Here is a 15,264-nt window from a genome sequence, read left to right on the forward strand (position 1 = left end):
TTCCTCAAGGTCAAGCGTTTAGTTCCTACTTGTCAACTCAGTAAATCTTACGTATTTTAATAAAATCAGGATTTCTTCTAATGTCACAGGGACATGGATCAATGGAGGGAGGTATCTGAAATAAAAAGACCGGTGGTAATGTAAAATTTCATCTCTTGTTCATTGAAGCTATTCAGATATAACTATATAGGCATTTCCATATTTATCGTTTGAGAAATATAATTTAGAGAAGTATAGATAAAATAGTAAAATAACTCAAATTTTTCCATGTTGAGTTGGGGAAAGAAGTATTTAAACAATTGGTAGGAGATGAAAAACCACAAAAGTAATGTAAATAGTGAATTTGTCCTTATTTAAAAATGCAATGTCAGCTGTTTTTTACTGTGATTTATAACACATCTTGCTATATAAGAGAAGATGTGCACATGTTAGTCATTTTTTAATATGAACTGACTTGCTATATGCATAAATGGTATTTATTATAAGCTTTGATAACTTACACAATTGAGTTTATGTCCCATTAATTAAATTATTTGGCAGTAATTATTAGTAATAAATTGCAGTTGGGTCCATATGCAATATTTTAAATACTTAAATATTAACTTTGTCATATTATGTGTCATTTTACCTTGGCCTCAAAATTTAAAAGTACTAAAACAAAAGACCAAAAATGTATTTTACTGTTCAATTAAGAAATCTAGTTGCTAACCCTCTCAGTCAGTGAATTATAATTCATCAGACATAAATCATTGAGGAACTACTTAAATTTGCACCTTATAATCAGAGCTACAAATTTTGGCAGCAGGCCACATAATCCAGTGCTAAATGTGCAGCATTATTTTATTCCAGTAACATATTAACAAAATGTACAACTGTTTTGACTTGGTGGGTGATCTAGCAACATTCTAGCAAAAAGCCTTTGTCCATTTTTTACACAAATATCTTTTCCTTTCTGATAAACGTATTTTGTAATTTTCATGATGAATCACTGGGAGAAATTAACTGTGCCCTTCTAGTTCTTTATAATTTTTAATTTTACTGCATTGTAAATGCAGGCTCCAATTCAACATGAAATGTGATCTTTGTATATATTGTTCTGGATTATTATTATTATTATTATTATTATCATTATTATTACTTGTATTCCCCAATCCTGGCTAATTTGCCCTGAAGCCCATAGGCTTTCTGGTGCATGAAAAAATGCAAAACATAAGGTATTTAGCTACAACATAATTTTATGACTTCTTTAGATGACTCATTTATCCTGACATTTTTCTATTCTAGATACAGAGTACACGTGAATAAAAAGTGAGTCACTAAAATATAGAAATATTCTAAGCGAAAATAAATGATGCAGTCCACACAGAATTGAGATTATGTAACACAATACTATACTTTAAAGTAAATGTCTTTATTTTTCTGTTTTCTGTATATGCTCCACACTGGTCACTATGTGTTGTCTTGCTCTGGTTTGGTGATATGCTGCACAAATTCACCCTTAATTCTTCACTATATTATTTTCAACAAGACTACTTCAACATCTTCCAGAGCTGCTTAACCTATATTGCATTATTAATAGGCTCTCAAAAATGGGACCTCAATGTTTCAATCAATCCTCATTGTCCACTCTTCCAGAATTATCACTGTCAGTTTTCTTTTTTCAGGTCATCTATCTGTCCCACACGTATGCAGGCTCCATACCTTCATCTCATTCCTTCTAAAATTTGTCTAAATTATAGTCTACAGTCACTATTTCTACTTAACAACCTGCAAATTAATCCCAAATCTCTTCTAGTTGGTTTTAATCTATCACCACTCTACTAATTCAGTGTTCATTCAGTTCCCAAGGGCTTCTCTACTCCAATGCAGGCTTCTCTCCTCATAGTCTCTCATGAGTTTTAAATTCCAGTCACGCTGGGCTGTTATTCCCTGTCCCAATCTCTATGATAATCTGTTCAGCACATTTTTGTTTTCCTGCTTTCATTGCAGTTCCTTCTGCCTAGGACAATTTTCCGTATCCGCCTTTAAGAGCACTTACTCATTCATGTCACTTCATCCTCAAGGAACTAAGCTCAAAATTTTAATTAGTTGTTTTTTTAATATTTTTTGTTATCCCTCAGGACATTAAAATAATATCTTCCTTAAAGCCCTTATCACAACTATCCCATTCTATACTTACTTTTGTATGTCTGTTCTCAACATGCAATTATAAACTCATTAAGGGTAGCGATGGTTTTGGACCACACAGACCTGGTAGAGTTTAAATACATGCTTGACAAAAGTTGACTCAGCTCAATCACAGTTATCCCATACATATTTCCTTTATGAAATATCACCTTATATTTTCCTGTGTTGATTCAAATATTAACTAAGTCAGTAGAAAATTTGAATCTTATCCCCATCTTTCTGTGGCCCTTCCAGCAATCACTGATCTCCTTCCAATTTTAATTTGTTTGATATGTTCAATCTGTATCATTTAACTTAGCACTCATTATATGTTGTGTTCCATTATCATCTATTTCATGAGTTTTAACCTCATGACCCAAGATCACCAAATGCGTAAGGGTAGAAAACATTTACATACTTCAAATTTGCAGAGCAAAATTTGATTTCTTCAGATTGATCCTAGGGGGAATATTTTATATACAAATATAGAAGTAAATATAAAATAAAAACTCCATTTTATTTTACTAATATAGCCAATACTTTGTTATTAGCAATGTACACAATAATCTAGACACATCAATGTGTACATTTTGAGAAGCAAAGACCAATGACATAATGACTGAGGATGTAGGACACCCTCATACTTAATATCTAATAGATACCATTTTATCTGGTATACCAAAGCCCTACAGGGATCATTCTATTCTGGAGAGATTTTGCAATTCCTAGTTATGGAGACAATACTTTTAATGAGTGAAAAACAAAGTTTGGTGCTAGAGACTTTCAGAACCATAGTAAGAAAGTTACCTGGTCTGAAGAAATTTCACGAATAAATGCATTCATCACTATAAGCACCTTATATATTGCAAGCTCAAAGCAGTAAACTGGCTGATCAAAAACACCACAAATACCGTTCCCTCGTTCTCCATTGACAAAGTCCTCTCCTACTCCTTTATTATCTTTAGGCTTCTCTTTGAAATTCTGTCTTTAGTACAGTTTATGTCTCCAAAGGATAAAGAAAGAAGAGGAAGTGCAACTCAAAGAGCCCTCTACCAACAGAGTAGGCTGCCTCTTACGCAACTGTAAATCACCTGCTTATCTGGTGACCACAGTCATCCTTCGCTCTTGAAAATCTGGCTCCAGATTGGGAAAATATTTAAAGAGGAATAAAGAATAAGGAAGATCAGGATACCAAATTAGCCAGTCACACTGTAACTACTTAAGTTTACGAAAACGCATGCTAGGCAAAAATGTCTACATCAGTATTTGTGCTAGAATAATAGAGACTCATGGAAGAGCCAAAGTTTCTGATAACCTGAACTAAAACCCCAAAGCTACCAATTATTGAAAGATAAAACAACTTTTTTTAAAAAGAAAAAGAAAAAAAAAAAAACACCCTCCTTCTCTGTGATTCAGTAGTCTGAATTATTGAATCCAGTGTCTGGATAGGTAGTGAATTATAAATATCACAGGAGAGTAGCTTTAGATTGCTGCAGACAATACAGAAAATATAAAGTGCCAAAACTCCTTTGGAGCATGGACCAATATAAAGCAAGGGTCTAGGAAAATGCACAGCTGTCCAATAACTCAGGTTTGATACAACATCCCAAAGATCACCTTTGTTGTTCTTACTAATATTTTGCATATGTAATCTTGAGGTAAATTAGAAGATATGCTCACTGGTGAATTTCAAATGAATAAAAAATCCTTGAAAATAGCATTCCCTTAATGTTACACAGATGAAAAGTTTCTGATATTATATAAACTCCCCCTCTTCTCAATAAAAGACACCTTGTCCTAAGGACATCCTTGTCTTCAGACACGCTTTGGTTTAGGCCATCTGTTCTTAGTTTGATAATGGCTTCACTTGTTCAATATCAGGGCCTTTCCTAATGTGTAGGTGACCTGCTTTTATTTAATTTTGAATTTAGCTTCTATTCATTTTATGACCATACTCTATGTTGGTAATTACGTGCAGACACCCAGAGGGATTTTGTCGATGGTAACATTAAAAATTAATAAGTAAATGAATTAGTATGATGATTAATATTACAAAGAGGGCCCATAAGGCATTAGTAAAAGATGGAGTTAGGACGTAGCATCAGGTTACCAGTAAAAACAGTATAACACAAAGCCATAGCTATTATCTTAAATAGAAACTTTTAATTTCTTCATATTCTTTCTCTAGCCTCAACTTTCTCCTTCCCTCTTAAAATTATTTCTTATATTTACTGAACATTACATAGTTCTTTTGGGACTGACTATCTGTCCATGCCACTCATTTCTCCTGGAAAGAAATTGCAGTCACCAAACACTCTTCATCCCTTTATACCTCATCAATCAACAATACTGTTCTTTCTTCCTTTTTCTCTTTATTCACACCATCATAACTGAGCCATATTTATTAAAATGATAAAATTAAGCTGGTAGGAATATTTTCCTCATGTTTGAATTCCAATATATAATCATTTATATGTATGGCCTGATATTTGCAATTACGTAAATAGTTTCCAAATAGAAACCATTCTTGATCAGTGATTAAGTGTAGTTTTATTTAGAATGCATTTAATACTCATCAAGATTCTACCAAAATGGTTGTTTCATGAATTTGTTTTTTTAAAGATTTTTTTTTAATGTTTGTTGATTCAGATCGAGGAACCAATAGTTTGAGGGAGTGACTTCTCAATTAATTGTTATAATATTACAAAGTCATACCATCGAATAAGTAATTATTTTCAAATTAACAGAAATATCTTTAAAAATGATTCTTTACACTATATACTCTCCCTACCCCCCTTTTAAAAATATAACATCTCTTACTGACTTTTCTATGTATTTCCTAAGGACACTTTCTTTCGATTCTATGTCAAATGAAGTGGATATTTCCAGATATTATTTTCAAGTTCTGTATTCTCAAAGTTAGGCACCAATGACTCATTAAATCTACAAGCAGCTAAATGCAGGTGCAGAAAATTTGTGGCTGCAATTAATCACACCTGTGAAATATTTAGCCTATGAGACAAAAGCTGGGTTACTTGAATGTCGGTTCTGATATTTCTATTTTGAAATGAAATGTTACTAGATTCATCTTTTTTTTAAAATCATACATCAACATATCAATAGGAAAGTATATCCTATTTCTTTCTACTTAAACATTAGAGTTTGAAAGAAATTTGGTTCTTGAATCTAACTTGAATCCATTAAAGTATCAACATTTAGATCTGATAAAATATGCCTTTTATAATTTTAATAAGCTCTATTTTTCTACCTTCAGCTACAGGAATCCTCATAGAGTACTAATTTAATTGATTTTTAATCAAAGCATATTAAAATGATTACTTCTATAATTTAAAAATTTCAGATATATCATTATGCTAAAGATGTTTCTCATCTCAGATTATCTATACTACTTTTTTTTTTTCAAACTGTTTAATATAACTGTACTACACTGCAGTACAAATTAGAACAAGTGTTAAGCATTCAGATGTACCAATCACACAGCAAAGTATTGCTGTGGGCTTTGATTTAAAATTAGTTATAAAAGTCTATCAAAAGAAATCCAAAACAGTAACTCAAAAAAATATATGCACCCCTATGTTTATTGCAGCACTAGTCACAATGGTCAAGACAATGAAACAACCAAAATTTCCACTGATGGACAACTGGATAAAGAAACGGTGGTACATTTATACAATGGACTATTACTCAGCCATAAAGAAGAATGAAATCTTAACCATTTGCAGTGACATGGATGGGCCTAGAGAATATTATACTAAGTGAAATAAGTTAGACGGAGAAAGACAAATACTATATGATCTCACTTATATGTGGAATCTAAAGAACAGAATAAACGAACAAACCAAACGGAAATAGACTCAGATATAGGGAAAAAAACTGATGGTTGCTAGATGGGAGGGCGTGGGGATGGGAGAGAAGATAAAGAGATTAGAAAGTACAAATTAGTAGTCACAATATAGCCACAAAAATATGAAATATAGTTTGGGGAATATAATCAATCATGTAAAGATTATGCAGAGGGTCAGACGGGCACTGGACTTATTAGAGACCATTTCATAGACTGTGTAGATGCCTGACCAATGCACTGTACACCTGAAGCTGAATAATATTGAATGTCAACTATAAATATATATATATATATATATATATATATATATATATATATATAGTCTCGGGATGTGAAGTACAGCATAGGTCAATGGAATTGTAAAAGATATATACGATGTCAGAGGGGTAGTAAATTTGGGGAGGGGGTTATCATTTTGTGAGGTTTGGAAATGTCTAACTATTACATTGTTTTGTACACCTGAAACTAAACAAGAAAAAAACAACAACAAAAATAAGTAAGCAATTCAGAAAGATAATCCTAAGTCATTTTGCTGAAATAGGAAAAAATATGAAATTTATAAACTTTACTTCTAATACAAAAAAATAAATAAAAACACTTAAATTATACAGATTTAGTTTGCAGAAAACGTATCCTGTTTACATGATAATATATGCTCTTATTTATACTACTTTAAACTTCAGATTGTATCTACTATATAGTGTTTTAATTCATTAACTTACAAATCCCTGATATAAACTCATTTCTCATGTAGTGGGAGTTTACATATGAAAAGAATAATTGTTAATATAATCTAATTTTATGCTTATGTAATATATTTTCCTTTTAAATTCTAATAAAATGTGTTTTAATAACTTTGTAAACATCATTGCCAAGTAAAAAACTAAGAAAATTTTAGCCTCAAGAAACTGTGTGTTTTGCCACTTTTTACTGATTCACAATTAAGAGTGATAAGAATTCAGTACCAGTACTTTTGTGAATAACATGTAGGACTTCACGTTTTTCCAAATGTGTATATTACATGCACATCTGTGTATGTAAAACAAATAAGAGTAAAACATTCTCACATACTGGATGAGAAAGAAAATTAAAGTACTTTTATATTCATTTTTTCAGAGTTACATTTATTTTGCACGTATTCATATTTAACCTGTGGTTATTAGTATTCTACAATGTTCCAGGAACTCAGATAGTCACTCGGATGATTGTTCTTGATGCTCCCTTCAAGAACTTCATATCTGAGCTTGAGTCTTGTCACCAGAAAATTACAAAATAGCTGAATGTATATTATATAAATTTTATGCAAACTGGTTTACAATCCCAGATTAGAGAGAAAATAATGCTTTTATACAGATTTTAGATAAATACTATTGAATAGTTTTTAAGTATTAAAACATTACAGGCAAATTATAGATGAATACTTTAATAAATCATTCAATGATACATTTGCTCTAAGCACATACATAGCCCCTACTAATCTTCTAAGACTATCATATTGTGCTTTATAAAACTCTATTTACATGTCAGTCATTTGTGCAGAAGCTTTCAATGACTCTAAAGGCAAATAAAAACTTCTCACCTTGTCATTATTCTCTCTCAAAAATGATATCTAATTTGCTGTTTGATCCTTTCTCTAGAATGTAGCAACTATGACTTGATAGGTAAACTCTAATTAAGAGACATGAATTGATTATGCCCAAGTTACTGTTTATAAGAAGCTGCCAAATAGACACTCAACATACATCATTTACAAAGACACTGGACCAAGCTACTCTACTCTCTTTATATTCAGGAACTTTCTTCTAAAATGAGAAAGAGCTGGTTGAGGAACTCTACGCCCAGAATAGGTAAGTGCTATGCTACTTTCTTGGCTGTGATTACTAGACCATTTATCATGTTGCAGATTTGAGACCCTCCACAAGTCAGATACCCAGAATTTTATGACAGGCAAGGACTGACAAGGACAGAGGGAATGTGAATTGTTAATTCCTATCACTGTCCCACATTTTCAACCAGCATAGGAGATCAAGGAATAGTCTAAGAATTTGATTTATGAGGATTTAGTGTTTCTAGTAAATAATTTCCAATATAGTATGCATAATAGGCTCTAACCTTTCAAGTTTTTAGAAAGCCCATCATAACTTAACCACTTCAGCAGTGTGGAGGTTCCTCAAAAAATTATGAATAGAATTGCCATATGACCCAGCAATCCCTCTCCTGGGTATCTACCCAAAAAATCTGAAAACATTTAGAGATAAAGACACGTGTGCTCCAATGTTCATTGCAGCTTTGTTTACAGTGGCCAAGACATGGAAACAACCAAAATGTCCTTCAATAGATGAATGGATAAAGAAGTTGTGGTATATATACACAATGGAATACTATTCGGCGGTAGAAAAGATGATATAGGAACATTTGTGACAACATGGATGAATCTTGAGAGTGTAATGCTGAGCGAAATAAGTTAGACAGAAACAGCAGAGAACCATGTGATTTCACTGATATGTGGTATATAAACCAAAAACAACAAAAGAACAAGACAAACAAATGAGAAACAGAAACTCATAGACACAGACAATAGTTTAGTGGTTGCCAGAGGGTAAGGGGGGCAGGGGGTGGGGGGTGGGGGGTGGGAGATGAGGGTAAGGGGGATCGAATATATGGTGATGGAATTAGAACTGACTCTGGGTGATGAACACACAATGGGATTTATAGATGATGTAATACAGAATTGTACACCTGAAATCTATGTAATTTTACTAACAATTGTCATCCCAATAAATTTAATAAAATTAAATTTAAAAAAAAAAGTTAACCACTTCAGCTTCTGATTGCTAAGAACATGTAAGTATTGTAGTAAGAGGGAAAAATTAAGTTGGGGCCTGAGAATTAATGGTAAAACATTATAAAGATACTATATTTAGAATATCAGCTATAATTGAAAATAAAAAAGATACTATATTTAAATGTAAACATACAGCAAAAATATAACTTTAGAATACTTTACTTAAAAAACTAGCCTTCTATATTATTTGGCCGTTATATGAATAAATAAACCTATACCAATATCAATAATTTTCAAAGGAAAAAAATGACATCTAACCTGACAACTAGTATTCCAATTTCCAACCACTGTAATCTGAAATAGCAACAATATTAAGCTCTGACCCTTTATGATGGCAACTTTGAAGAATGCTACGAGTGAAGATTTGACCTGTAAACAAATTCAACTTACTTGCTTTCATAGTTTGTCCATGATTTGTTTCTCACCTCCCTTTAGGCATACTTAGGGTCGAAAGTTATATTGCATATCCATTTTTTTTTCCTTTTCTTCTCATTTATTTTGAGGTGATTTTATATATATATATATATATATATATATATATATATATATATATATATATATATATATATATATATAATTTCATCACATCCCATTACTATTTGATTCAAGCTAATGTATTGTGACACTGTATCGTGTGCTCTGCACCAACACAGATGCTATACTTCTCCACCTTTCAGAATTAAATTAGAGAAGCTTGGCATATATCTAGTCTTGTCCTATATTACTGATAAAATTTGACTAATACATCAACTGCTATATCTGATATAATTTACTCGCTGTGAATTTTTTTTATCAAAATGATATTCTGCCTAGCGTTAACATCTAGTAATGCTAAATTTACTTTCTAAATGAAAAAGTTTGGTTTGAGTGTATGTTCTTTCACATTTTTTATCTGTTTACATGGATTTAGTTGAGATTTCTAAAGGTTTCCCTGTCTGCTTGTTGGTAAAGTAACACTAGCTTTCTTCTCCATGGGAAGAGGAAGACAATCATTACCATTTAAAAGTCTGCGACTAGTCTCCATTTTCAGCAGGTCCCAACCCAGACAGAGCAATAGAATAGACCATATAAATGTATTGAAGGAAGAGCAACCATAGGGTAGCATGCTCTAATTCTTTTTATTCCTTCTCTCCTTTTAGTGTCTTAGGAATACTGAAGCTGTAATGCATTAACACAGTTCATTGACCCACTTTCAGTGAATGTGGAGGAGGTAACTACTTTGTCTTTTTCTCTTCATCTACACTAGTTGTTTGATGCCTTAAAGTGAGAGTGACCAGGCATTCAACTGTGGTGAGTAGGGATTACTCTAAGCATATTCAGCAATGGAAAAAATGAAGCCACATTACCTATTAGGCCTCCTGAAGGCATTATAGACTCTCTGAATCGTTCAGCTGTTAAAACCTTAGTCCAGGCAAAGAGTAATATTTCTGCAGGCCATGTTTTTAAGGATTTTTATCCCTTTTCATGAGTCAGGACATAATGCAATTAATATTCCATATGAAATCCATTCATTGTTCTGTGCTATTTATAAGCAGTTTTTTAAAAAACGCTGAAACACTATATTAATTTTTGAGCACTGCTAAAAACTAAAATAGTTACTTTAAAAAGTTAAAGCATATTTTATAAATTTTAATTTATGCCTATTATGTTTTAGGCTATAAAATGTCTAATTTATTACATTAGCAATAAAATATGACACTTTTTTTTGCTCAATAATTCTGTTTCTCTTGTATCTGCTTTTGTTCATATTAATTAAAAAACTGAACTAGCTGTAGAGATATTTTTTTTGATTGTCCACTTTACCACCTAAGACAACTTTTACAAAACTTTGTAAATTTTTTGTACAAAATTTAAAAATTTACACTAAATTTTTGCAAGATGTAAATAGGTGTCAAAAATAAAGTTAAATGTTTATTTTTTAAAGTTTGGAATATGCTAAATTAAATGAATTTCTTTATTGCAGTTTTTCACTTCTTGTTTTACAGGAAGTGTGTATTAATTTTATCAATATCCTTTTATTCATTTAGTCTATCCTCAAATCATACGCTTCTGCAAATCCAAGGATTCTTCTAGGCCAAATAATAAATAATTCCCCTGCAAGGAGCTCTCTGCTCTAGTGGGGCTCATCTCCCCATGAATTTAGTTGGGACAATGAAGACAATCAGCAGAACCAAAAATTCCCCTCAACACAAAGAGTATATATTGTGTATGTGTGTGAAGTAAAAAAAAAAAAAGAGAGAGAGAGAGATTTGTATGTAGCCACTGATACTTTCTGAGTTCCAACCAGATAAAGAGTAAGTATTATGTGTCTGGGACTTCCGGAATAACCATGAGACATTTAGATGACTGGGATTGATTTGCATTGGCAAAAAAGGAAGTATGTTTGAAGAAGAGTGGGAAACAAAAATCAAGACACTTTGGGGATGAGTTTAGTGAAAATGTCTTAGGGAGTTCATAAAGTAAGAAGATGCAGATATTGTGATAATTGTTACATTTTGAAAATAGGAAATATGAGGTAAAATGAGAAGCGACACTTTAAAAAAGGCAATCCATGCAGTATGAAAGAAATCCTCTAAGACATTTTTCAAAATATTTTTGAATGTTGAAATATTTTGAATGAATTATTTGAATGTTGCATGATGATGCTTACTTAGATGTGGCTTGGTGGTAAAAATACACAATGTTTCTAAGAGTTTTATTATTTTATTTATATAATTAATTTAATATATTCAGAAATAAATCAACTTTAAGAATTATTTTCAATTTCTTGGAGAGGAATTAACTACATTTGAAAATTTAAAATCACATTCCTATCATAATAAAATTATTCAATTAGCTGTGATACTCATTTATGTTTATCAAACTCTATGATCTATAGTGCTAAACCATTATATTGAAAGTGACTCCTACCTTTCAATATTGCTATTCTATATATCTTCTGACATTTTTGTTATTGAATGTTTTGTATACTGGTTAAATAATCAAAACCAAATAACACTTTGAATTTAATATCCAAATAGTTTTCAAAACATAACTATAAGTTAACTACACAAGAACAGGAAGATCAACATACCATCAGATCATATAATCTTTATACTCTGAAGTGAAGAATAGTCTTTTTTCAACCTTAGTGCCATACCAGGATCACTGTTTCTGTTCTGTCTGTGGTTCATTCAGGCCTAATTTAAAGTATTCATTGCTCCAAATACTTTTTGAAACATCAATCATAAACTACCTTATGTAAGAGAATTACATATTACATTATCCATATTGTACTATTGGTAAAACTATTATATTTTGTATACAGAAAATATCGTATGAACAACTCTAAAACCAAATAATATTTTTAAATGAGGATTTGGCATATTATTATGCTGTGCCTATTTATTCTCATCTCAGCTGATTCTTTTCAGTATTGACAAGAGAACATTTTGCAATTGCAATGTGAATAGATAGCACTTAAATTAACTTATCTCTTTATCTCTTTTCTAAAATTAATTTCTGAAAAATAAAACTTCTATGCTTAATTGGATCAATGGGTACTATTTCAATTACTAAAAAATTCCAATGTGGATTTTCTCATCAATTTTGAGTAAATTATGTTGGAACATACAAGGAAACCAAGCGATTCATGAATTTCATTTACATTTAAATAGCATTTTAGGATAAAATTCTCTACATATTTCTTGGAAAATTCACATTTTCTTCAATAATATGGGGGTATAAATGGGATGAGGAACTTGAAGAATTTAACAATGTGTCAAAAAAAGAACATATTTTTTTCAAATAAAAAAATAAATTAAATTGGAAGAAATCATTTTATAGACAATTTAAATATCATCTTCTAATGTGCTTTTTTTTAAATTAAAGTTTATCAGGGTGACAATTGTTAGCAAAGTTACATAGATTTCAGGTGTACAATTCTGTAATGTGCTTTTAAAAGGAAATTTTTATTCAAAGTGTGAAAATAAAGGGTAGGTTAATCATAGATTTCCTGGAAGCCTTCAAAGCCATTGATACAGACAAAGGATATAACATATATCTCAAAATACCCAATGAGATGTTACATGTGTGGAATATAACTGGGTGGAAAAGTTGTAAAATTATATTTTTTCTGATAAAGGATCATTATCATTTTTCACTAATGCCGATTTATTTGTTTCAGAATAATATATTGCTTTTTGTTATTTTTTTAATTTGTTTTACTGTGTATGTGGTGTGTGGTTGTGTGCAACTGTATGTGCACGTGTGATTTTGTGTGTTTACTTCTCTGCTGCCACTAGAGGAAACTGGGCAAAAACAGCAAATATGAAGAACAAAAGAAAGTGTGCCCCCCCCTTAGTATGTCACAAAAAGCCAATTTTCTTAATTAAATTAAGATTAAAGCAACAATCAAATATTTCTATGAAGTAGTTATTTTTGAGTCCACTCAGTATGAAGTAATAAAGATAGGTTATACTTCAATGGACAAAATGAGGAACCAGTAATCAATCCCATCAAAGCATTTACAGATCTTTAAAGATAGCCCTAAATTGTCCATCAGCTCACAACCATTGATTAATCATAGTATCTTATAGTTAGAAAAAAGCATAGAGGTAGAATTTTGTAAAAGAAGACTACCACTCAAGAAATGAATACTTCAAAATTTCCTAATACATAAGAATTTAATCTCTACTTTAAAAAAAAGAAAAGTTTTAAAAACAAGCTTAGTACAATGATACTACCAAACATTTCACTTTTACATTAATGTAAAATCTATCTCTATGTAATTTTCATCCATTTGTCACATTTTAGATTTTTGAAATTACAGATTAAGTAGAATCACTGTTTCTTGATAGACTCACGAACATGTTCAAAACCTCAGTATGGGGGCTGGCCCGGTGGCTCAAGGGGTTGGAGCTCTGTGCTCCTAACACCAAAGGCTGCCAGTTAGATTCCCACATGGGCCAGTGGGCTCTCAACCACAAGGTTGCCGGTTCGATTCCTCAACACCGACAGGGGATGGTGGGCTGTGCACCCTGCAACTAACAATGGCAACTGGACCTGGAGCTGAACTGCGCCCTCCACAACTAAAATTGAAAGAATAACAACTTGACTTGGAAAAAGTCCTGGAAGTACACACTGTTCCCCAATAAAGTCCTGTTCCCCATTCCCCAATAAAATCTTAAACAAACAAACAAAAACAGTATGTCCTTTTTCAGGGTTCTCTTATCCATAACAAGCACCTGTTCCTTTCACTTGTCTTCATATTCATATCCCGTCACCTAATCAGTTCTGTCACCGTTTTAGCTATTTCCTCTTCAATTATCAATATTCCCCTTTTAATTTACATATTGGGAAACATATATTAATTTGCATTTGAGTGACAAAGCAGGGTATATTCCATATGAATTACTTTGACATGCTTGGGCAAAGTCTAGCTATTGGGATACCAATGCTACAGTTCAATAACTGCTTCAGAATGGCTTACCAAATTGGAGCAGAAAAAAAATTGCATCTGAAGTGCGAGGCATGCAAATCCAAGCTTAGAAAATGACAGTGATCATCATGTCCATTATCAGAAGTATATTAATTTTGACATGATTTTCCAGTCCTTGTAATTGGTTTTTACTCTGTCATCTGTGTTCTCCCTCATGACCTTATTAATATATATTTTCACAACACGAATAATAAACAGAACCTTTTTTATATTTGAGGTCACCTTGCATAATTGAAACAATAGTCCGAATCATTGAATATCTGAAATTATTCTTTCTCTGGCATAAATGAGGCAAACAGGAGCATCACCATTTACAGAGCCTAAAAGACAGAAGCTCGGCTGCTTATTGCTGAGTTACTAGCAAGTGCCCTTGAGAGGTCAGGAATGATATTCATTACCTTGCAAACAGGTAATAAACTAGTAAATGTGTCCCTGGCATCCACCAACTAGAACAAAGGTAAAAGGAAATAGCATGAAAACTTTCTTTCCACCTTACCATGCAGCTTCCCGATGTCACAATATAATGTCCCAGGAAGGTTTGTACAATCATGTGAGGTTATGTCCTTTAAGTCCTATTTGTATATACCAGTATAAGAAAATCACAAATTATCATCAAAACAGAAATAAAAGCAAATACAAATTATGAGCACTATCTTTCATAGAAAGCCACAGTGGACTGCAATTATGCCCCTCCCTACCTCACCTCAAATGCTTGTTGAAAGCCTGCCTCTGACATTCAGCAGAGAAAATGGAAAGATAGCACTAAGACTAAATTGTTAGGAAGAAAAAGGGAATTACGGAATCTAGAACTAAGAATAACATACTAGGTGAGGGCTTAAGAAAAACAAACTTATAGACAAGCACTATCAGATAGAACTTTCTGGATGATTCAGATGTTCTGTGAACTGT

At 32.0% G+C, this 15,264-nt stretch overlaps 1 protein-coding gene across 4 annotated transcripts in view; it reads right to left on the minus strand.

Moving 5' to 3' along the window:
- The window catches only part of LRP1B (LDL receptor related protein 1B), a 1,805,568-nt gene that overhangs the window by 1,636,504 nt on the left and 153,800 nt on the right, over positions 1-15,264 (minus strand). The gene's annotated exons all lie outside the window — the stretch shown is intronic.

The sequence above is a fragment of the Rhinolophus sinicus genome, chromosome 17 (genome assembly GCF_057876585.1).
Source record: "Rhinolophus sinicus isolate RSI-liver-muscle chromosome 17, RSI-T2T, whole genome shotgun sequence".
NCBI lineage: Eukaryota > Metazoa > Chordata > Mammalia > Chiroptera > Rhinolophidae > Rhinolophus > Rhinolophus sinicus.